Below are 24,289 nucleotides of genomic sequence, written 5' to 3'. Positions count from 1 at the left end.
CTGTTAATCACTTAAACTGTGATTCAGCAACTTTGCAAAGCTGACAGGTAAAACTTATTTAAGAATCACAAATGGGGCACGCATGGTTAACTGCTCAGATTTAAGGGTTTTTGCTAAGATTATCAAAGGGAAATACGAACAAATGGTCCAGCACATTATACACTATTCCCACCAAAGTAAACAAATCTCTGCCTATTTTCTTGTACAATACCAACTTTTTTATCCTGTGCCACCACCTCTTCTGTTTAATTTGGTCTATATCTTTGACGCACATAAACAACTGTAGAGTTGGTTCAGCGTCTCTGTTCACTCGTATCTTTAACAGAGCTCTGCTCTTTCCTCTGCTTTTCAGTCCTTAATTCCATTTATACTATATTTCCAGAGGCACTTCAGGAATATTTTCATAAGGACTAGGAGAGCTGCAGCACCTTAAAAGGGAGGTTACATTCCCTCTAGTGATCCAGACTGTTTCTGGAGGACCCTCATGGGGCTCCAGGCCAGTGGATGTGCTGGTAGGGGGCAGATGGGCTGCGATCAGCCCCAAAGGTAGGAAACAACACACAGTTGTGGGAAGCTTGTGATTCAGGAGGTGACTGTGTGACTTAAACTGACCTCGAGTTGTGCTGGGCACAAAATCCCAGAATACTTTCTCCCACGCTGGAAAATGCACAGTAGCCTAAGGCTGGGAGTTTCAACATACTCAAATTTTAATTTGGCAATTTTAATCTGGGCAAAACAAGAAATTGAAAGATTTGATAATGCTATCCCATACCTCAATGGACAGTTGCATGGTAAATTTATGATAATTCAGTAGCACTGGTGATTTCTACCCAGGACACTGCAGAAGTAGGAATTATTGCAGAATGTTAACCAGTTATTATTACAGTAATGCTAGATAGAGCGTGTGGATGGGGAAAAACAAAGAACTAGTAAATAAAAATCAAGATAGTGTGATCTGTTCTTTGTTTTCAATGTAAAGGAATGAATAGGCCTGCAACAGGGTTTGCCATAAGCATCTCAAGACCACTTTCTTGTCATCAAGTGACTGGAGATGTTTCAAACCCATGTAAGTTCCCATATCGGTTCACCTTTAGAAGAATTTAATAAAAAATAAGCATAACTTTGCTGAAATAACATATGCATTTCAGCATTGTTGACTATCTTAACAGTTTACAGAAGTTGTTCTAGATCTTGAGTAGCTCTGAGAATTAGGCCCAAAACATAAGGAAAGGAAATTTTTAAAATTTACAGGAAACCACAAGTCCCAAATGTTAATGTCTGCAAGTAAAACAGAAGTTTCAATGGATAAAAATGTAAAGGGTTGCTAGTAAGCCACATGCCTTCAGACTACATCAAGGCACTGTCAAATCAGAGTAGATCATGTATGCACAAAGTTGTCACCCGTCACCTTGGATATTCATTTGTGTTTATTGGAGCTTCATCTCCTGTGCAAAGAGTGACTCAGGCTGCTCGAGGATCCAGCATCTTTCACAGTAATGAGTTCACTAGAGCTGCAGTGCTGCTCTCGGCTTCTGCTCGGCCCTTGGCCTGAGGTTACAAACTGTACTGTTTATTGAGCCTCATTAGGACCGCTGTCCTGTGGGATCAGCTTAGCTCGGCTTTAAGAAACTATTATAGAATTGCCTAAATGTGCAATTCCCTTTGAAGTCAGAATGCTTAGTTTGTAACATATTCCAGTGATTCTAATACACTGTATTCTATAAGTAATGAATGGTCATGTGTTTGTTGGTATAAAACTTGCCTCCAACAACGATAATAATTATACTAAAATAATCTGAAGTCAACTTGCAATTAATGTAGCAACACAATAATTTGTCTAAGGAACAAAACCCAAATCCTGATCATGCAGAATTTGCAAACGCACAGTATGTGTCCAATACCTCTGGCAAGAAACGAAAGAAGTATTTTAAATTTCATATTCAATGTTCAATTCATCTAGGCTGGCCCAGAATATTTATTGAACTGTTATCTCATGTAACATAAAGCAGTGACGAAGTGGGTTCTGCATGAATGCTATTAAATCTCCTCATGGCGCCATTACAACTTGTAGCCTTATTGTAGAACAAGACCTTAGCAGCCTGTGATATATTGTACAGTAATTAATATAATAAGCCTGTGATATATTATCATAGTGCTCCTGTTCCGAAAGTGAGGCTGGCTTCTGGGAGATATGGAGGAGAAAAAAAAGCTTCCCCTAATATGTTTGTACATTCCCTTAGAACTATTTTGTACTTCCATACAGAAAGGAAGTTTTATAAAATGAGGATGACAGAAAGGGGTATTTAAGCAATCATTATAAAGAAGGAACACAGGTAACAGTTTAAAGTGGAAGGAGAGACAATAATCCTTTCCAAGCCTTTTTGCTGTCATGAATTGTGATAAAGAACATAAGAGAAAGCATGAAGTCAAGCTAAAATAAGGAGATAATTCCTAACACTAATATCAATTAATAAAGAAATTATCCAGGCATTGAACCTGCTTCTGCTAACATCAGCATCAAAATTCTCAGCAATTTTGTAAGATGACATCCAATGAAGAAAAATTAAAAGCTCCTTTATCAAACTACATGCCCCAGTAATTTCCTCTGGGAATTAGGCTTTTTTTTTTTTTTTTTCTCAGTAATGCCTATTTTAAACAATATTCAAATGAACTTCCACTCACACAGAGAACAGAATTCCCTCCTTGTATTACACAGAACTGTTCGGAGCTAGGACTTAACAATAATCTCATGTAACTTATAAATGAGAGACTGGTCTTATGACCAGAAAGCCCACTGTTAACTCACTGTGTGATTGACCTGAAGGGAGGGTGAGGGCAAGAAATAGGAATAAAGATGTATTCAGTATCCTCAGGGTATAGCCCCTGAGAAGCATTCTCATGGACCAAAATCATCTCCATAACTTGTCAGTCCATCTTCCTCACATTTCTTTTCAAATTCTCTTCAGTTTATCAGTTTTCACATTCTTTCTTGTACCTTCCAGGGGATTACTCTACACTACTAAAGGTCTATAAAAAGAGCAATGTCCCTCAGAAGAAAACAGTGTCGTAGTTTCAACCAGGGTAGTCCATTTTCTTCTAAGTAACTGCAGCATTTTTGAATTCCACATGAGAATAGTGTTGATAATGTCTATTATTTACAGTTGTTACCTAGGTAATGTTTATACTCAGCTGGGATAGAGTTAATGTTTTCTTCCATTAGCTTTCCAGTGTTTGGGATTTGGTATAACAATGTGAAGACTCACTGATATCTTGGCTGTTGCCAAGGGGACGAAGGTCATTCCTCACCTTCCCACATTTTGCAAATAAGCAGGTGTATGATGTTGGGAAGAGCAGATCCAGGACAGCCGATCCCAGCTGGCCAACAGGAGTATTCCATTCCATGAGCGTCATGCTCCATATGTAAGCAGGAAGCTGCTGTGGACTGTACTCTTCCCTTGATGGCTGCTGTCTAGGAGGTCTACTGCTCCTTTCCTCACTCCTGTTCCTGCTCCTGCTCTGGGCAAAACTCCATCTGCATGTTTTGCTGGACTTGCTGGGCTCATAGTGTCTGCCGCTGGCATTCCTGTGGCGAAGTACTGCTCTGTATATCTGTATAGGTTGGTGCAATGTCGTCTTGGTAGCGGGGAGCTACAGGGTGAGAAGCTTCTGTGAGAAGCTGCTAGTAGCTTCCCACACGTCCAACAGAGCCAGTGCCAGCTGGCTCCAAGACAGACTCGCTGCTGGCCAAGGCCAAGCCCATCATTGACAGTGGTAGCATTGCTGTAATAAAATATTTAAGAAGGGAAAAATACCCAAACCTGCGGCAGAACAGCAACTGGATAGAGGAGTGAGAATACGTGGGTGAAACAGCCCTGCAGACACCAAGGTCAGAGAAGAAGGAGGGCAGGAGGTGCTCCAGGCACCGGAGCAGAGATTCCGCTGCAGCCCGTGGTGCAGACCATGGTGAGGCCGGCTGTGCCCCTGCAGCCCATGGAGGTCACAGCAGAGCAAGTACCAATCTGCAGCCTGTAGAGGACCCCACACTGGAGCAGGTGGATGCCCAAAGGAGGCTGTGACCCTGTGGAGAGCCCACGCTGGAGCAGGCTCCTGGCAGGACCTGTGGCCCTGTGGAGAGGAGCCCAGGCTGGAGCAGGTTTGCTGGCAGGACCTGTGACTCCATGGGGGACCCATGCTGGAGCAGTCTGTTCCTGAAGGACTGCGCCCCATGGAAGGGACCCACACTGGAGCAGTTCGGGAAGACGTGCAGCCCATGGGAAAGGCTCATGTTGGAGTAGTTCATGGAGGACTTTCTCCCGTGGGAGGGACCCCGTGCTGGAGCAGAGAAAGAGTGCGAGGAGTCCTCTCACTGAGGAGGGAGCAGCAGAGACAACGTGTGATGAACTGACCGCAACCCCCACTCCCCATCCCCCTGCACCGCTCAGAGGGAAGAGGTAGAGAATTCAGGAGTGAAGTTGAGCCTGTGAAGAAGGGAGGGGTCAGGGGAAGATGTTTTAAGATTTGGCTTTATCTCTCATTACCCTACTCTGATTTGATTGGTAATAAATTAAAACAACTTCCCCAAGTAAAGTCTGTGACGGTAACTGCTAAGCGATCTCTCCCTGTCCTTATCTTGCCCCAAAAGCCTTTTGTTGTATTTTCTCTCCCTTGTCCACCTGAGGAGGTGAGTGATAGAGCAGCTTTGGTGGGCACCTGGTATCCAGCCAGGATCGATGCACTCCAGAAGTGAGAAAGGCTGTAGAACTTCTCTGCTAGCTGGCTCACAGGAGAAAATGTAGTGGTTTCTTTCCCCTTTTGTTCTCAATTACATTTTTTCTGTTACAGAGTAAATTTAAGACTCGATAGTCCATCAGGAATTGAACTCTTCCACCATGACACTATCTTTACATTTAATCCAGGAATTTAGTGCCTTTACCGTTCTTACCTCTAAATCGTACTCTCAAGTAATCCTTGTTTGCAACCATCGAATAATCAGATCAATTCAAGTATCCTTTCTCCAGCTGGAAATTTTTATGCTTAAAAGCTCAACATGACAGAAGACAATTGGAACCTAGAGCAAGAAGTGAGTCCAGCATGACTTATCATCCTCTACTAACCCAACAGGCCAAAGAGAACTGTAAAAAAATAAATGCAAGATCCTTCAGCGTAACATCTGATCTAATGATATCAATCTGTCTTTTTTCTTTTTGTGTTTGAAAACTCATGCAAATTTTCTTTTCAACTCTCTATCACTATGATCATTTCAAGTGAACAGTATCTGATTGCCTGTTTCATAGCCTCTTTGGAATATTCTTAAAATCCTAGGTTCTCTTTTTTGTTATATCAAAATGGCTCTCATTAAACTCTGAAAAAGAGTTTAAAAGTCAGTAATATTTATGAAAGGAATCAAGAAGACTGGGACAATCCCACTCAGCCTCATGGTATCACTGATCCATTAGACACACAAAAGCAACACATTAAAAAGAACTGGCAAGTTTAAGAACAAACAGATGATGGAGATGGATATGCAGTAAACAGGAATAACGCAGCATTTCAGCACTGAAAACCTGAACTCGCGCCTTTCATTAGCAAAATGGAGCAAATATTCAACTACTGTATAAAGGCAAAACAAAAATAATCAGCAAAAAACTCAAAAACCATTTTATCAGTTGAAGTAGTTCTATGCTGAAATAAAAAGGCCTACCCTCTGTATGACTCAAGAGAAACTGGAACAAAAACAAAGAGCCTAAAATAGCAATATGTCTTAATTTTGCGAGTAAATTTTCGTTCAATTGTACATAAACACCACACACAAGAATATGAATTATCATGTTTTGACTATGGTCCTTTGTTATGTCAGATGAAATGCCAGCTGATGTGACTCATTAGACCTTCATCTAATACACCTTTCCTTCACTGTGGAAATGGGAAGTGGATGGAGTGGTGTCTGCACTCTCCTCATCGCTACGCCATGACCTGAGAAGCAACCTTGGCAGAAGGCAATGCTTTTAGAATTATATTTCACTTTCTGCCTATTTTTTCCTAGCATGAGTTGTGTGTCCAGATTTATCCCCATCACATAAAGTTAATTAAAACACCACAAAACCCACTGCAGAAATCCAGAGTGAAAACAGGGGTCCTGTTACCGATCAGCAGCCAGTACGAATGAGCAGAACCCAAGGGAAGCTTCTTCCACACTGTAGTCAGCCAGAAGTTTCATTCTCTGAGCAATGGGGATTTTTCTGGTATTCCTTAGAAAAAACATCACCCTGTTTTAACAAAATCCTGAGTGTTTCATTACCACTGAGTGAACGTGAAGGCCTTTTTGTATTCCCTTGACCTCCTGCCTCTGTGGCATCAGCTCCACAGGTTAATTACTTTCCATGTTAAAAAAACCCATATATTTTTGGTAGGCATAAACCCATCACCTTTTAAATTATTTTAAATGAATGTGTTGCCTTATAATAAAATAGTATAAGCATTCAATTATCTTTTCTAATGCCATCAGTGGTTTTGTGTACCTCATCCTCTTCCTGCTCTTTCACTTCCTAGCGATTCAAACAAACATATCATTGTCTATATTCCCTGCCGACCTCTTCTGCATTCTGAGCATCAGGAAAACCAGCACAACTTACTTCCCCTGTACAGACACAGGACAGCCATCTCAAATTGGCATTAAAAATCAGGCCCTGGCAACAAAGTACTCATTAACAAGATGCACTTTTTTATATATTCATAGAGCTGATCAGACAGATAGGTCTGATCAGGAAGATTGGACAGATAACGCTGTCTTGAAAACCCAAACACTATGCAAGGAGCATCTAAATTAAAGAATTCTTATGATGGTAATACTATACATAGAGACAGCATATATGCGAATAGGGAGATGTTCTCAGGACAGACAGTATCACTGATATTACGCTATCTATTTCAGTATAGGAAATTAAGTCTTCACTAATAAGTGACCTATATTATAATTTTATCTTCTATTCTTAACACTACTGATTGAAATTATACAGCCTCTAAGAATAGGGAAGATATGCTTCTAATGAAATAACTGGTTATTTTTTGGCATGTTATCAAATCAGCTCATTCACACTGGATTTTTGTTCCATTCCAGCTAAAATACCACTTTGCACCATAAATCAGTGTAATATTGCCATCAAAGCAAAAATGGCTACAGATAAGAGACAATTTTAAGAACAGGAGAAACCTAACAGGAAGATTAATCTCATGCTTGTAGAAAAAAACAGATACAGTTTTGAGACTGTATATTTAAAGTTTTGCTTTAAGAAAAAACATTCTCACTGAATCAAGGGCAAGCATTATCTCACTACCATGTAGAAAATTATTCAAAATGTCAGTGGAAGTGGATTCAGAAGCTGGGGATAGGAAGAGAAAATTTTAGAGAGTCTTATCCTGTCAGATGCCAAGCAACTTCGGATGCTCCTTAGCTCCTGCTTTTACCAGATAGTACAGTACAAAGAAAACTCTCAGGATGATTACTTAAGCATCATCACAGATTACAGGCTTTGAAATTCTAACCCTTGGAAGCATTGCATCCACTTATTGCCTATAAAAAAACAAAGAGCAAATATCAATCGAGAAACTTCCTTGTGAGGCTAATTACAAAACATTTTTGTCAGAATCAGCAGTATTGCCCTGAGCTGGGCTGTCTTTATTCTTAAGAAAATTGACTCTCAGGTACATTTATTGATTGGAAACAAGAAACATGATACACATAGAAACTGAAAGATATTTTCTTTCCATTACTCTATCATCTTCATGGTGACATAAATGTAGCAATGTAAGATGTAAAATTGAAAAATAGAAAATGTATTATAAAAATAAAGCCCTAGAGATTCACCTACAAAGAGTGTTGTTCTGGCTCCACAACAACAGTCATGCTACAGGAGTTCTGTTACAGGTTTTGTTTGTGTTCCTCTATCTCTGGGTTTTGTGTTGCAGTGATGCCACATGATACCAACATAACAATGGTATTTCTAGCACAACCTTTACTGAAGAGATACTAAGGATGGGCTTAGAATTGTCTAAATGGAGAAGTTCCTCTCCAGGAAGATATCAATCAAATATCAATAGAAATTGTAAAGCTTTATAAATTAATAAGAGAAAACCTCTTGATGTTCAAGACGTCTGAGCCCCTGTGCTACAAGGAATATAGACTCATAGAATCACAGAATGGTTTGCATTGGAAGGGACCTTTAAAGATCATCTAGTCCAACCCCTCAGCTGTGGGCAGGGACATCTTTCACTAGACCAGGTTGATCAAAGCCCCATCCAACCTGACCTTCAACACTTCCAGAGATGGGGCATCCACAGCTTCTCTGGGCAACCTGGTCCAGTGTCTCACCACCCTCATTGTAAAAAATGTCTTCCTTATATCCAATCTAAACTCTTCCAGTTTAAAACTGTTGTCCCTTTTCCTGTCACTACAGGCCCTGGTAAAAAGTCTCTCCATCTTTCCCATAAGCCTCTGTTATATATTGAAAGGCTGCAATAAAGTCTCCCCAGAGCCATCTCTTCTCCAGGCTGAACAGCCCCAACTCTCTCAGCCTTTCCCCATAGGAGAGGTGTTCCAGTCCTCTGACCATTTTTGTGGACTCCTCTGGACCTGCTCCAACCGGCCCATGCCATTCTTGTACTGGGGAGCACAGAACTGAGTATGGTACCTTGTGCATGAAAAAAACCTGGAGAATTAGCCACTGAAACTTTCAAGGTCCAGCTAGTCCATACTTCCCTATGGTATGCTCACTGCTGCCTCCTTTCCTAAAGGAAAAAAATCTTACTTTTCCCTCTTTATAAAAAAATGCATAGTTTCTGTGAAGGGGGAGAGGAATGAGAGACAGCTGCATGTATAGAAAATATTTTTTAACTACCATCTTTTGAGTTATACCTCAAAAAGAATGAAAACCACAAAAATATTTAAGAAAGCATTGGTGTTCTTCAAACAGACAAACAAACAAAACCCATCACAACACCACAATACTAGTAGAGGCAGTCTGGATATGCCTGAGGCCCCAAGTATTAACCTGGAGCATGAAATACACTAGAGCACAGTGAAGTCCCTCTGCTCTTCTTCCTTCTCTGATCACCCTCTCCTTCGTTATGCAGTCCACTGTTCAGTTTTCCTTTTTCTGTTTTCGATTCAATTTGATTTTCTATACTTAAATACTTCAGAAGAAATTAAAAAATTACTATGATGTAAGACACATGGAATGTTTTCCCCATACGTAAAACATTTAAATTTCTGTTGTGCTACCTCTTTCCTTAATTAATAACCCTGAATCTATTCATTTTCTTAGAGACATCAAAATGTTTATACATATGTAACTTCATTTTTTCTCAGCTCTATCCCTTGTTTTCATTCACTCCCTCACACACCTCCTACTTCTTTCACCTATTCATTTCTTTGCCTCCTTCTTTTATTCATTCAGTCCTATTCTTGCCCTCATTTATTTGCTATAATTTGCACAGAGGGGGGAAAAAAAAAAAAGTAAAGGAGAGTACATATAACCAACTAGATGTTTTCAGAAACCAGTCAGAGTACAAGATTTTATGGACATTTCCTGACAAGACGGCTTGGAAGGAATCAACCTCTGCAGGCCTGTGTAATGCCGAGGTCTAAGAAGGGGCCCCGGGCGAGCGTCGCCCAGTGCCCCCACAGGGGCCGGATGGACGTGGCCAACAGCAGGGCCTGTTTTGGGTCCAGGAGCCCCACACTAGCAAGCCCCACCATCCACATTACAGAAAACATCTGTCATTATTTTCATCTCATCGATCATGGTCTTTAGAAGCAACAGACTCTCCACAAGAACACTAAGAGAAAGAAATTTGAGCCAGAGCACTAGATTCTAGCGCATTTACCCAATGCTGGATTTAAAGGTGGCTATTAAATGGCTCTTTCTCCTCTATCTGCCAAACATTTGAAAATTTATTGGGTAAAACTATCTGTCCTGAAGACAACTTTAGCTGCCAACATACCATAAATCCAGATTTTTAGCCCCACAGAATGTAGCCCTACCTACATTTAATGAAAAAAATAGGACATTATTTCACTCTTGAATGCACTGACACAGTTCCTGTTGAAACTAAGGGACCGCTCACAGTGGTAACTGCTGCTCTTCATAATCACCAGCTGTGGTCACTGGGGATTTCAGACAAGACTCTGCATTTGTGCAACGCCTCATAGATCTCTTAATAAGTGCCACAGTTCCTGGCACTGTCAGGGATTGCCCCTGGCCTGGGTGGGACCACAGGGCTTTGGACAGATCATTTACCTCCCCTGTACTTTGTCACCTACCTGCAAAACAGAGCAAGTTACTCTGTGGGAAGACAAGAATAAAGTACTTTAAAAGCTTTGAGAAATCACTATTCAATGGTAACCGAACCCATATGTGTACCTATCGTACCTACAATTCTCAATTCCGGACTCCTACAGCTCATCTGTCTGAAGCTGAATGTCGTCTTTGCTTCTTTACATCCAAAACATATGCACAGAGGGCACCTCCCAACTCTTTGCTTTCCAATTTACTGAAGCAATTATTTCACTACCATTACGTGAAGAAAGGAGTGGGGGTGTTGCCTTTTTAAAAATGGCACTACAAATACAACTCTACATTTCAGCAGGGAAGAAAACACAAACACTGCACTGCAGAAATATTAGAATACATATAATTTAACAGAGAAGATTCCAAATATTTGACAGGAGGAATGAGATTTTTATTAAGGAGTCCTCTAGGTAATACAACTTTTTTTTTATATATCCTCATATCACTGCTTTCACTAAAATGCAATGTTTTAAAATCAAAAAGGGCTTAGCTCCTACTCTCCCTCAGAAGACATATGAAGAGATCCCACTGGGGAAGGAACAGCAGTGCCTGAAAACAAGTGATAACAGACCTGGTTCTGATCTCACTTCGGCTGAGATGAAGCTCTTGTAGCACTACCAGGTTCAGTAGGTGATGCCTCACGTACAAGGACATGAGGCTACAGAGATCTCTCACGAGGACGGAATAGATAATACTGCAAACACACACACAAAATTGCAGGAGATTCATGAGGCTGTAATCTTGCTGTAAGTCACGGGCCATCTGCCTTTACATACATAAACCTGAGAGATTTTCATAAAGTTACAGCAATATAATTAAACCCATCTGCAGACATGACAAGGAATGCCAGTTGATCTTGTCACTACAGTAATGCCTCAAAACACGGCTTCACTTGGCAATGCCAGGCTGACTGCCTCCAGCTAAGGTTACAAGCAACAAGTACCATCTGAGAAATCCTTGATCAAAACACCTGTTGAAATTATGTTATGTCCACTGGTCAAGGCCAATTTTTTTCCTTACAGAACAGATACAAGACAGTCTTAATTTACTTAAGCTAGTAATCTGCAATGATTTACTGCAATAGTAGAATGACATGCACATTTGAGAGAAGAGTATCTTCTCTTCTAGGTTACAGCGGTCTTTAAAATAGAGCCGGAACAGCATTTACTTCCTTTTGGTTACAGTGAATAGTTTGAAGGTTGAAATTACATTCTCTGTCGATCACTGGAAGACAAGCAGAGGGACAGACTATTGAAAAATTTCAGTGTCCTTTTGGCTGCCTTCCAGTCCCATCTCCAAGTGGCTGCTATTCTATTTAATGTAACCAGAGTCTACCCTTAGGATGAATATCTTTCTTCCTGACAGTTTTGTTCTTTTTCAAGGCAGGGAAGCAGCCGCAGCCGAACAAAGACTGCCTCTCCCCAAGCCTCTGCCGAGGGGCTCGGAAAGGGAACAAACAACATGGCCAAAATGCGGCTGCGTCTTGCAAACGAGTTTCTCTACAATTTCACTGAAAATGCAGAGGATATATCAGCTGAGGTTAGGATAATCTCAGAAACAGAAATGCTTTTAAATCAAAAAGATTTTAAAATAGGAATGCATTTTGCAGAAAACTTGTTCCAAAGCTGCAATACATGGTCACCAGTCAGAAAAAGATACCATATTGCTAAAAGATCGTAAGCTATAGCTGATTCTGGTAGATAATAATATGGGTATTTTTAACACAGACCACAGGCTAAACTGGCTGGCTGGCTGCATCTAAGAGCTTCATGCTTTTAATCAGGGACTCCAGAAGAAAACCCAACTTGCTTGAAGAGTCTTCAAAACTTTCCAACATAAAGGGTTAAATAGATTCTCTAAGTGGATAGTCCTGGGTTAATTTCTAATCTAATTATGCACTGTTTTTACTGACCAGATATTAAAGATATAGCAGTGCACAGGTTCAAAAGCATGGCTTAAACAAAGCAAACTCACAATACCATCAATCTAACCTACAGTGCCCTTGGGGCACACGCTACACGTATAAGGGCAAGTTTGCTATGTGATTGTTTTTCATGGCTACTGGCTTCAAAATTAGCCAAGCCTCTAGCTGACCAATTTTTGTTGGTTGAGTTACAAGCTCTCCTGGCCGTCAGGCTTTTCCAATTACCAATGCTCCTCGCAGACTTGCTTCCTGCTCTGCACTGCAGATGTTTGTGCAGCACAGAGGCTCTGATGCACACAATAAATTGGCACCTTCTGCTTGTTATATCTGCAAGAAGCAAAACGCTAAGGAGTTTAGCAGATATTTATGCTCCCCAAAATAGCCAGGGCTCACATAAGTTATCACAATCACATTACTTTCAGCAAAAATATTAGTTAAGAGGAATTTGTGTCAGGACCACAAGCAAAGAATTATTCCATTACAGCATGCTTGTCTGGGAAGTTGTTAACATCTTCAGCAATTCCCTTTGGAAATGTCAACTGTAACACCACACAAAGCAAACATATTAGTTTGTTTCAATATTAAGAAGAGCCTGAAACAGCTTCTAAAATGTCAACATTAAAACCTCACTCAAAACCAGAATGATTTCTTTCTGTTGAAAACATAAATATCTTTATGTTAGTTTGGAAAGCAGACGATGGGGAGTCAGCATGGATCTCAGAGAGAAACAGAGATTCCCTCTTCACAGTATGCAAGGAATATATTAATCATGCAAATAGTCTTTTCAGGAAAGAAAAATAGGCACTATCTCTCTTCAGGATAAGAGAAGCAAATATGTAAAGATCTTGCTTTTAGAAAAAAATGGAAGTCTAAGGGAATGGCTAATATTTGCCAGTTACTGGGTTAATGTTTTCTGTACACGGTGAAGAGCTAGGTATCTTGCAATTCACTTATGGCTTATTTATTTTACATATTGCATAACACAGTCATAAGACTCTAGTTTTGCCTATTGCACTAACCAAATCCACTTTCCAAACATACGACATTCTTGAGAAACCTTCCACACTCTATAATATGCTAATCATTATTAGACGTTTTAGTATTTTTATTATATAAACTATATTATATCATTATTATTTATAATTATATTATATATATTATATTATATCACATAATTATATATAATTATGTGATAATTAGCAGTGCTGCACTTATTGCCCTCTTTTTTATTGCAAATAAGCCCATATAAAATCAGCTGGAAGTTCATTACCTCTGTCCTCTGCACCTAAGAAGCACCATTTACTTGTGCATGAGAAAGCAAACGCCCACAGTCCCTGTCCTTTCCCACTGGAGAGGAGAGAAAGGCTGGAGTGTGCAAAAGGAGGGACCAAGCACAACTAGTAGCCAGTACCAACAAGTCTGGGATTTACAGTTTTCGCAGAATTTTTCTAAGTAGGAAGTGGCTTTATCGCATGGAACAAGAAACCAAGCTGCACTCAGCTAACTGCCCTTTCTGCAAAGCTTGTTTATTACCCTGCACAAATCTGGAAGAGCCAGTAATCTGCAGTACTCTTGATAATCCCTTATGATTCTCCCTCCTCGAGCTAGTGGGAGGCAAACCCTCTCGGAGCAACCCCTTCCCTAAGTCTCCTTCTGCTATACCCAGCTCTCCACAGCCAGGTCTAACAGCCAAACCCTGTTTAGCCCTGTTTAAGCTAAAACTTCTCTACCATGTCTCAGCCCTCCTGGAAAGAACCAAGAGAGGACACAGGGCCTCCAGCACAGGTTAGCTGATAAACTACTTTTATCCCTGGTTCTTCCACTTGAGAGCCTGGGAAACAGAATATCATTTGATGCTTTCAACATCAATTAATTACCACAAGAATGCAACACTTAGCTCCTTCAGGTTCAATAGTATGTTTGCTATCCCCTTTATAAATAAGGACAGAACTTAACAGAGTATAAATGTGCAGTAACGCTTGAAATGTTCTAAGAATTTGTCATCTAAAAATTAAAATAAATTCACTGTTAATAATATATTTATTCTGTCATTACTATTTTCCATGCTTACCACATCTCCAATGATTTACACATTGTCTTTTTTTTTTTTTTTCTTTTTCAAATAAGCACAAGGATGTTTTTCATCGCTAGAACACTTGAGCTGGAAGCTGAAAGTCAGGTTAGATGCTTACTCATCAATTAGTAATCAGGATTTTGCAGGTCAGGTTCTGCCCCAGTGTCAGCTGTCAAGTTACCTTTCACTGCAGCCATGGTAAATACACGCTAACATCCACACCCTGTATTTATAGTCATAAATGTAAAATGTTGAAAGGTTACTGGACAGTAAGAGGACAGGTCAGGAACAGGACTGAGCTTGACTCTTCATTTGAATTTGTTCTAATGAAAGTGGACAAGAAATCCACTTGCTATCCCCATAGCTGTTCACGCCTTACCCTAAACAGGAACAGCAGCCCCTATTCATGACTCTTGTGAACAGCAGATGTGATTATTAAAATAAATGCAGTTCTGTCTTTTTGTTTTGAAGAACTTCCCAGTTCTTAAAAAAAAAAAAGTTATTCCAGCTCAACCGGCAGCAATCACAGAGCAAAGAGCTCTCCAGTTGGTGCTCAAGTTCATGATAAAATAGTGATTTGAGAGGAAAAAAAAGCTAATGCTCTGCATCAGTTTCAGAGGATAGAAGGAATTGCCCCTCCCCTCCCAGACACAGAGATGCTGTACCTCTTCTGGATGCTGCTGATAACATACACTTCTGAGGCATTTTCTGTTACCATCACAGAGCGCAGACATGCAATGCCAGCCTTCTCTAGTATTCCCAATTTCCTATAACCACAACAGGGTTCCACACTTTTAATCTGCTTTATATCTTCAAATGTAGTTTATTAATTTTGGGAACTTAAGGGAATGTACTTAATTCTCATAAGGCTTATGAGCATTCATACTTATAAGGTGTTTTGAGGATGAGTTATTTCATAGAGAAGACCCATGTGATTAGAGTAAGACAAATATTTTTTTTTCTCAGCTACCCTCCTCAAATCTCTAATTCCCACTAGAATGGCTGGAATATGCTCGGGACAAAGCCTCTATTGCTATTCAATTCCATTCCTACCTGTGACCACAACAAAGACAGCTGGCAGCTGAGATGACAAGGATCCGATGCACAGCAGTCTTGTTTCTAGCTCACAATCTGTTTCTGCTAGTGATGTAGATAGATTTTTAATGTAAAGGAGTGAGTCTGGTCCCTAATGATTACATGGAGCGGGATGAGAGCTTCCCAGGTTCCCGACAACGCTTTGAGTCTATGCATTGCTTTCTGTTACTGTTTGTGCAATCAAAAAGGTCTGAAAACAGGACCTGTGACACCTGTAAAGTTAAGCACATTTGCATTTGCAGAATTAGGGGCAAAATGTGAAGTTATAAAAATATTGAATAGGCATAATATTTTTAAAGCAAGTCTCCCTTCAACCACGTTTAACCTCATTATCATCCATATAACATACTCCACTTTCTCTTCGGAGGAGATGCATCGGTCCCACAGGATTCAGCTACACTTTTTGAATTATTAAGTATTTCTTTCAAGGCCCACAGGGCGAGCCCTGAAACATAAGGAGGAAAACAACTCTCCTATTCAGAGACAGAACAGCATGAAAGCATGAAAGATGCTCTCTCTTTGTGAGTGGCTTTGATTAAAGCAGGACAGAAACCCAGAATGGCCAAGGAGGGGGCTATCAAGTGACAGAGGAGGAACAGAAAAGGTGGGAGAGAGGCCTTTGATATCAAGTGATGTTGTGATGCTTGTTATCTCCAGTGCTGGAGACGCTGGACCCAGAGCATTTAAATAGATCAACTGCTACTGTACACTGACGTCAGAGTAGATCACTACAGCACAGTAAGCTTTATCATGACATCTACAAGAAGAATTTCAAATTCAGTATTAAAACTGCATAGCACCACTAAATTCAGACCCCTGCAGCTTCACTGGGTTTTGACAGTGTTGTACAGATGGAAGCTTAGGCCATGAGTACAGACAACTTTCTCTTCCCAGCTGTGCTGGGTGAGAAGGTCACAGCCCCAAGACCTGCCAGCTTAGCTGACCATTCTGCTCGTCATTTCTGCTGAAATGGTCTCATGTTACATCTCTTTCTCCAGAAAGTGTTTAGGGAGTGCAAACCAGAAGCTGGAGCAGAATCAGAAAAAAAAAAACAGTTTACCCACATCTAAGTGTGGCGTTTGACCACTCTTCTGAATTTGGAAAATCCCTTGTTGCTACCTGTTATTTCTGAATTTTGCCTAAAATAAAACCAGAATTTACAAACATTGTTTCCCTTTCTAATTGTGAAAAGTTTTATGAAGCATCATGTAACATCCACAAAATCGTGAACCTCATTAATTGACATTACAGGCAGGTACAATGGCTATAAACTCACGAGGGAAAAAAATATAAATAAAAGAAAAATCCTAGTATTTTATTAAGTTCTATTTGAGGAAAGACATTTTTTCCCCAAAATGCTTCCTGTTACTCTAATTAAATCCATTAATTCACTGTAATGTGAACAGCACTTGAAGCTCCATTGATCAGTGTGATCATTGCCGACATTTTCACATTAGCTTATATGGGTTTAGCATCATTCTTAACTTGATTCTTCAAATGTGCTTTCAGAGAACGAGTCATTACTAGGGATTTTATTATGCACAGCCACATTAAAATTATTTTTCAGTATTTTCCATTATCTCGTTGAACCTTCTAGAACAATGTCAGCTGTCATCAGGTATTCTGAAAACTAAACTCAGAGTTCGCACTGCTTTTTATGCATACACAAATAATCACAGAATCATAGAATACCATATTGGGTTCAAGCTGGAACACAAGAGGTTCCACTTAAATTTGAGAAGAAACTTCTTCACACTGAGGGTGACAGACACTGGAACAGGCTGCCCAGGGGGGTTGTGGAGTCTCCTTCTCTGGAGACATTCAAAACCCGCCTGGACACCTTCCTGTGTCCAGGAACATCTTGGTGTTCCTGCTCCGGCAGGGGGATTGGACTGGATGATCTTTTGAGGTCCCTTCCAATCCCTAACATTCTGTGATTCTGTAATATTCAAAAAGACCTCAAGGATCATCCAGTCCAGCCTTTCTTGGCAAAATGCAATCGGATTTTCTCCAAATATGCTAAAAACAGGAGCCTATTCTTGAAATTCTAGGTTGAGCGCCAGCACAAAGACATACAAGGGAATACTGGTAAGGATACCCAACAGGACTAAGTTTTCTGTTCTTCACCTGCTGTCATCAGAACACGTACTTGTGTGACAGATACACCTGACCTCCTGCCGTACTTTGGTTCAGGTTGACGAAGGAGCAACAGGCCTCACGCCCCGTGGTGAACCTGCGAGCTGGAGCGCTCCTGGCTCACGTACAAGGGAGTGAAGCTGCCTCAGAAAAAATATTTCAAAAGGTGGTTGTGAAACCCAAAAGATAACCAAAGTACAGAACAAGATACCAGAGCTAAAATGAAGACACCTATCTTGTCTATGCTATTGGCTAGCAGCAAACTACTTCACTCCATACATATTACCATCAGGATGGGCTAAATTTGAGCTCTCCCTGAATTGCAGCTGGACTGCAGCCCAGGGGACTCTCCCCTCAAGCAGGGACACCTCTCGAGGTCTGAGACCCCTTACCTGAGACCAAGAGGTCCTTCCTTGCCCAAGGCGGAGAGATGCCATACCCACAACAGAGCCTTAGAGACTGATAGCATGCTGAATTAATACTAATGAAACATTACTAATCCATATAGCTACTCAATCTTATATATATATATACTCTCTCTCTCTATATATATATTATATTATTATAAACATTCCATTAGGCATAAACCATTGTCCAAGTCTGAGGCTAAGATTAGATCCAGCAATATTCAGGCTCCATAAGGAGTTTAGAAAGCAATGGGATCCACTCTGAACCTCGTGACTCACTGAGAGGGTGTTCCTTACTCTATATGAATCATTCTAACTCAGTTCTAACTCAATTTTCCTTTGTATGTTTCCTCCATGCAGTAATTAATAAGGTGAACCTTGCCATCAAACTTACTGAACCTTGTCAAACCACAGTTCAACCTTGTTAAATTTCGTCAGTTTTACTGAACTCTGTTAAATTACTCTTTTGCCCCGATAAAACATATTGCTGCTCCTCTCTTTTGAGTGAAATACATTCCAGTTAACTGCAAGAACTCGGGAAGCAGTAGAGCTAACCCTTCCAACGGATAACCCAAATGCACCTCGCATCACAGGGACTTCTTTTCAGTGTCTGAGGAGCACACTTGCTGGAGCCCATCAACATCCTGCAACAGAACTACCTCCTGCCTCAAGTCCAATGAGTCTGGCTGTGTGATGGACAGCCAGTCAAGTCTGTCTCAAAACAGCTGGGCAATACATGCATCTTTATAAATATGTAATTTTAATTGAGGTTTCCAGTTTGCTTACTAGAGCACAATTCAGCCAGTATGGAGCTGTGGGTCAGCAAACGGGACTGAATCCACCCTTTGCAAACCAAGTACCACTACATTTTGACCAACAAGTTAGCCAGATCAGCAGAATTTTGGGCAACAGCTTGAGAGTTAACTACTGAAGTTTGGGGCCAAAAAATTCTCACTGGTAAAGGAGACACTGTGTCTCGAAGCCAATGGGTAATGTTATGTTTATGACTTAGATTTAAATTCAGCCATTCAAGATATATTTAATCAGCTTTACATCATCACTGTGTCTTTAAGTAGTGACCTCGAGGTTTTGGAGCTGCTGGCTGGAGACCAAACACCTATGTTGTGATCAGAGTACTGGGTCCAGCACTTTGGGCTTCCCAGTGCTAAAAAGACCTTGACAAACTGGAGCAAGAAGAAAAATTGGTGTCTCCAAACAGTACAAACTGTTTTCCTCCAGTAACAGTACCGAATAAAATCAGTTATCAATTTCTGACCAATCGAGTAGAGACTGCAGCTTTTTTGTTCCCCAGGGTTCTGGGGAATAATAACTTTTTGGGGCCGGAGGTAAACTTGCCATTTCTCATAGTCAGTTTCTGGTTGTCTCATTCCAAAATTTGATTTTTCTATTAAATTTACATTCCAAACAGAGCCATTAAATTGTACAGCTGATACTTCCACACAAGTGTACCTCTTGCCTTCTATATTGACTTTTTCTCCCAAATCGTGACCAAATTTTTGTATTTAGAGCATCCTGGATGCAGCCTTCAAGTACATTAATTCTTTTTATAAAAATGCACCATGGGCACATACAATTTGTTTTGGTGTCATGGTCCCTTTTCAAATGTCACAGAGAATCCTCACCATGAACAACCTGTAACTGTCTCAAGGGGATTTTCATAGACACTGCAGGAAACAAATCAGCATTAAGCAATGCCCTTGTGCAACATAACACATTTTTATTCATTCCTGTACACCTTCAAACTTCTGCTGCATGGCAGATGTAGTTTTGTGCAACAGCCCCTGCTTCTTTCTTAACGTCATAACACTCAGGTACACGCAGAATGAAACAGCTGCATGTACCAAATTAACGTAAGTTATTAAAGTTACATTAGATTCAACACAACATACATTTTTGTTTGAAATATTTTTGAACATCCTCTGTGTGAGAAAAGTAGTACAATACAGCATCACTAAAAATATCTACAAATATACAGATTACGCAGTAGTAAAACCAGTGTGCTGTGGGTCAGGATGGCCGAGCGGTCTAAGGCGCTGCGTTCAGGTCGCAGTCTCCTCTGGAGGCGTGGGTTCGAATCCCACTTCTGACAGGTACCTTTTGGTTTGGGCCGCCTCAGGTGTGTACTACCAGCAGTTCTCCCTCAGAGTTCAATTCTAGGGCCAGTCCTCTTCAATATATTTATCAACGATCTGGATGCAGGGGTTGAAGACACCATTACCAAGTTTGCTGACATCAAACTGGGAGGTCTTGCAGAGGAATCTAGACAGATCGGAGCATTGGGCTATGATTAATAGGATGAAATTTAACAAGTCGAAATGCTGGATCCTGCACCTGGGACAAAGTAATGCTGGATGCCCGTATAAACTGGGAGAGGAGAGGCTGGAGAGCAGCCCTGCAGAAAGGTGTCTGGGGGTGCTGGTTGCCATGAAGCTCAGTACGAGTCAGCTGTGCGTGCCCTGGCAGCCAAGGGGACAAACCCCATCCTGGGGGCATCAAACCCAGCATCAGCAGCCGGGCAAAGGAGGAGATTGTCCTGCTGTATTCAGCGTTGGTGCAGCCTCGCCTTGAGCACTCTGTGCAGTTCTGGGCCCCACCATTTAAGAAGGGTGTGAAGGTCTCTGAATGAATCCAGAGGAGGGCAGCAAAGCCAGTGAAAGGGCTGGAAGGCACGTCCTGTGAGGAGCAGCTGAGGACTTTGGGCTTGCCTAGTTTGGAGAAAAGGAGGCTGAGGGGCGACCTCATTGCTCTCCACAGCTTCCTGAGGAGGGGACGTAGAGAGGGAGGTGCTGAGCTCTTCTCTCTGGATCCAGTGATAGGACGCGTGGGAATGGCTCAAAGCTGCATCAGGAGTGGTGTGGACATTAGGCTGGACATCAGACTAGACATGAGGACGTATTTCTTTACCGAGAGGGTGGTCAAACACTGGAACAGGCTTCCTAGAGAGGTGGTTGATGCCCCAAGGCTGTCAGTGTTTAAAAGGCATTTGGACAACGCCCTTAACAACATGCTTTAACTTTCGGTCAGCCCTAAATTGGTCAGGCAATTGGACTAGATGATTGTTGCAGGTCCCTTCCAAGTGAAATAGCTTATTATTCTATTCTATTCTATTCTATTCTATTCTATTCTATTCTATTCTATTCTATTCATAATGGACTGCTAATTTAAAATGGGAGATCTAATTGTCTCAGCCTAAAGAAGGATGCAGCTCAGAATTCAACTTGCAAAATCTTCTGTGGTTTCTGTTTCCTCCCCACTACGCTGCCTGCACTAGCCCTGCATCTTCCCTGCACTAGCTCTGATGCTGGATGTCAATCTATATGCCTCTCCGCTATAGCACGAAATGTTACTCCCCTGAGCTGTTTTGCTGTTGCTTTAGAGGATGGGACACACCAGCCAGGCAAACACCTGGGAAACTGTGGCACTTGCCTAAGGGGCAGGAGCAGGGACATGAGTAGAGCAGAACATGAGAGGGAGAAGCCAGAACCTCCCTCCCCCTTTCGCAGAGGTGAAATATTATTTTGGCTCCAAATGTTTCCTAAATCTACAGCTTGCATCTCAAAACTAGCTTGTTGTTGTTGTTGTCATTTTTGGGGTTTTTTTTTGGTTTTTTTTGGTTTTTGTTTGTTTGACTTGCTCTCACAACTACTTTGGATATTGCATTATGTTCTTGTTTTGTTAAAATTTTAAAACCTCTCTAAAGTATGTATGAATCAGTAAATGAATTAAATTTTCACATTACATATTTAAAGTACACATTAAGTCACATTCTGGAATATGAAGTATTTCTGAAAAACTTGGTCACAAACATCAGTAACTAAAACACTCTTCCCATGAATGAAGTGGAAAACTGGGATTTTTAGCGCCATAAGCTGTAAATGTTAAATATGCGGCACTGCAAACATTCAGCAGACATGCAGTGATGACCTCTGAACATACATTACACTAGATCATTGTAAATTTGCAGCTAAAAAAGATGAATTAGTGAATTATTCCAGAGGAAGAAACAGACTCAAGGAGCATATTAATTATCTGGTATTAACAGACACCCACAAAGGTAAGTAATGCTTTCTGTCTGCAAATGCTACCAAACATTCCTTGAGTAGAGTGGCTTACCTACCCAAATGCCTATCTACCATACCTTGTGTACAGAAGATATACATCTGTTTTTCTCCAGAACCTTAACCCATGGGGTGGCGTTAACCCATCTGTTCCTACCCGGCAAGCAGCACTACAGTCTGTCAACATACACAGGGATGTTTTGCAGAACATCCTCACAGAAAGTGATGGTAAGATCATCATCTCCTGAACTGTTAACGCCAAATCGGTATCTAATTCCATGTTCCAGGCAGCAATTCTACCAATACTGGAATTCTGAAAGCAGCACATTTGCCTGCTATGGATGCACAGCAAGTCCAGCGTGTTTGGGTCTGTCAGACATACCACATCAATAGGCAGCTGCCTAAAGCAGTAATCCACAACTGCAGGGTGCAGGGCTGGCTGGTCTTCGCATGGGATCCATTTTGGATGAAACCTGAAATCAGCATCCTGGTTGTTTATACGCTTTCAAGTCCCATCAATACAATTTATCATAGTAGTATATTATCTACCTTATACAGACATCAGTCCAAGTATTATTGGAAGTTATTTGATCTAAACTGATAGTGTAGTCTCCTCCTAATGTCTGAGGAAAAAATATAACTGAGATATATATGTACCATGAAATAATTGTATGTCACAAACAAAACAGCAGCTTTGAAGTCTAGAACCTCCTTAGCTTCATTTCAATCATAATGTGAATATCGAGATCATGTAAATCGGAACAGATGTACCTAAAGTATTTGATATGGTTTAAGCATCCTAGAAAACTGCTAGTGAGAAGACATTCACTAAACAGATCATGCATTCAGAACCTGTTCAGAACTGTGGCTTTGGTGGCTGCAGCCACCATTCAGGACAAGAAAAACCCTAACTCTGATGGGAGTTCACAAGTTACTTCACTAATTTCATCCTGATTCAAATCTCCATTGTGGACAAGGCTGCACAGGAGCTGCTGGACCTGTGAAACAGCAGAACGTAACTGGATACAGACCACGGGTTAAAAAGTCTGCAGCCATGAGCTCTGCAGAGCTTGTAGTGAACAGCATGTTCCTTCTAGTAACAAATCGTAAAGGGTGAAATTAGGTATGTAGATGAGATTTAAATTGGATGTTCAATATAATTACACAATAAAACACAATATTCTGCCAAGTCAACTCTTCCATATCCACAGAATATAATAATGGACAAAACAAAAGAGGGAGAGGGAGGGTTAAATCCAAGGCCATCATAAACAACAAAGATCATGGAATTTCATCAAGAAATGCCTGTAGAAAGTTTAATTCCTTGTTCTCTAGCATATCATTTATCCTGAATTAAAGGCCTGCACAGAACAAAAAATCTGCCAAATCCTTTGTTAATATTATGCAGCTTATAGTCACTATTACGAATACGCACCAAATTGTGGCAAAGCACACATTAACTGATAGTAATGATTCCTGTGAAGACAGTCTCTTCCTACAATTTAGCTCTCAAAAACTTTCACAAGATGGACTGGATAGAATCTAGAGAGGCATTCGAGGGAAAGAACAACAATTATTAAAAAAAAAAATCTGATTATTAGTATGTATGCTAGCTATTTCATAACCACATGCCAATATCTGCACTCTTTCATATACAAGCTATTTAGAGAGGCCAGCTTCAAAGTCTTTGCATGAATATGTTCAGCTCTCTAGCCAATTTAAAACCAAAATAATCATATTACCTAGACAAGATAACCAGACTTAAATAACTTCTATTATTAATGGAATCACATGATGGGCATTTTCTGAGATTAAAACTGGATACGTCTTAGCCATTGCTAGTCAGAAGGACGGAGACCAAACTCTTGACATTTGCGTATGCTGCAAATATTTCCTGTGAGAAAATGCCACAAGGCTACACGGCAAGAAGCACAGAACCATAAGCAGCTCAGAAATCTTATCTCTCCAGAGTGGTGCATGAGGGAGTGCTTCTGGTAAATAAGATACAGAGAATGACAAATTTTAAAAAAAGAAAGGGACTACACACTTTTTCAAACATACATATTTCATGATGCCAATGCAAACAGGAGGTAAAAGCTACAGAAAGATGTGCTTTACCAAAGGAGCAGTTGTGTTTCATTAAGTCTCTATTAAATAAAATCTCCCAATTATACGGAATGAGGATTCCCTTATTCCTGTGCGGCAGCTGCAGGCAGAGCTGTACCTGT

At 40.7% G+C, this 24,289-nt stretch overlaps 1 protein-coding gene and 1 non-coding gene across 5 annotated transcripts in view; one reads left to right on the top strand and one right to left on the bottom strand.

Annotated features, from left to right (window-relative positions):
• The window catches only part of OXR1 (oxidation resistance 1), a 283,064-nt gene that overhangs the window by 205,812 nt on the left and 52,963 nt on the right, over positions 1–24,289 (bottom strand). The gene's annotated exons all lie outside the window — the stretch shown is intronic.
• TRNAL-CAG (transfer RNA leucine (anticodon CAG)) lies at positions 20,010–20,092 on the top strand. Its single transcript has one exon. It is a non-coding gene; the product is annotated as a tRNA-Leu (tRNA).

Source organism: Caloenas nicobarica, chromosome 2 (genome assembly GCF_036013445.1).
Source record: "Caloenas nicobarica isolate bCalNic1 chromosome 2, bCalNic1.hap1, whole genome shotgun sequence".
Lineage (NCBI taxonomy): Eukaryota > Metazoa > Chordata > Aves > Columbiformes > Columbidae > Caloenas > Caloenas nicobarica.
This window is presented reverse-complemented; position numbering and strand designations above follow the sequence as displayed.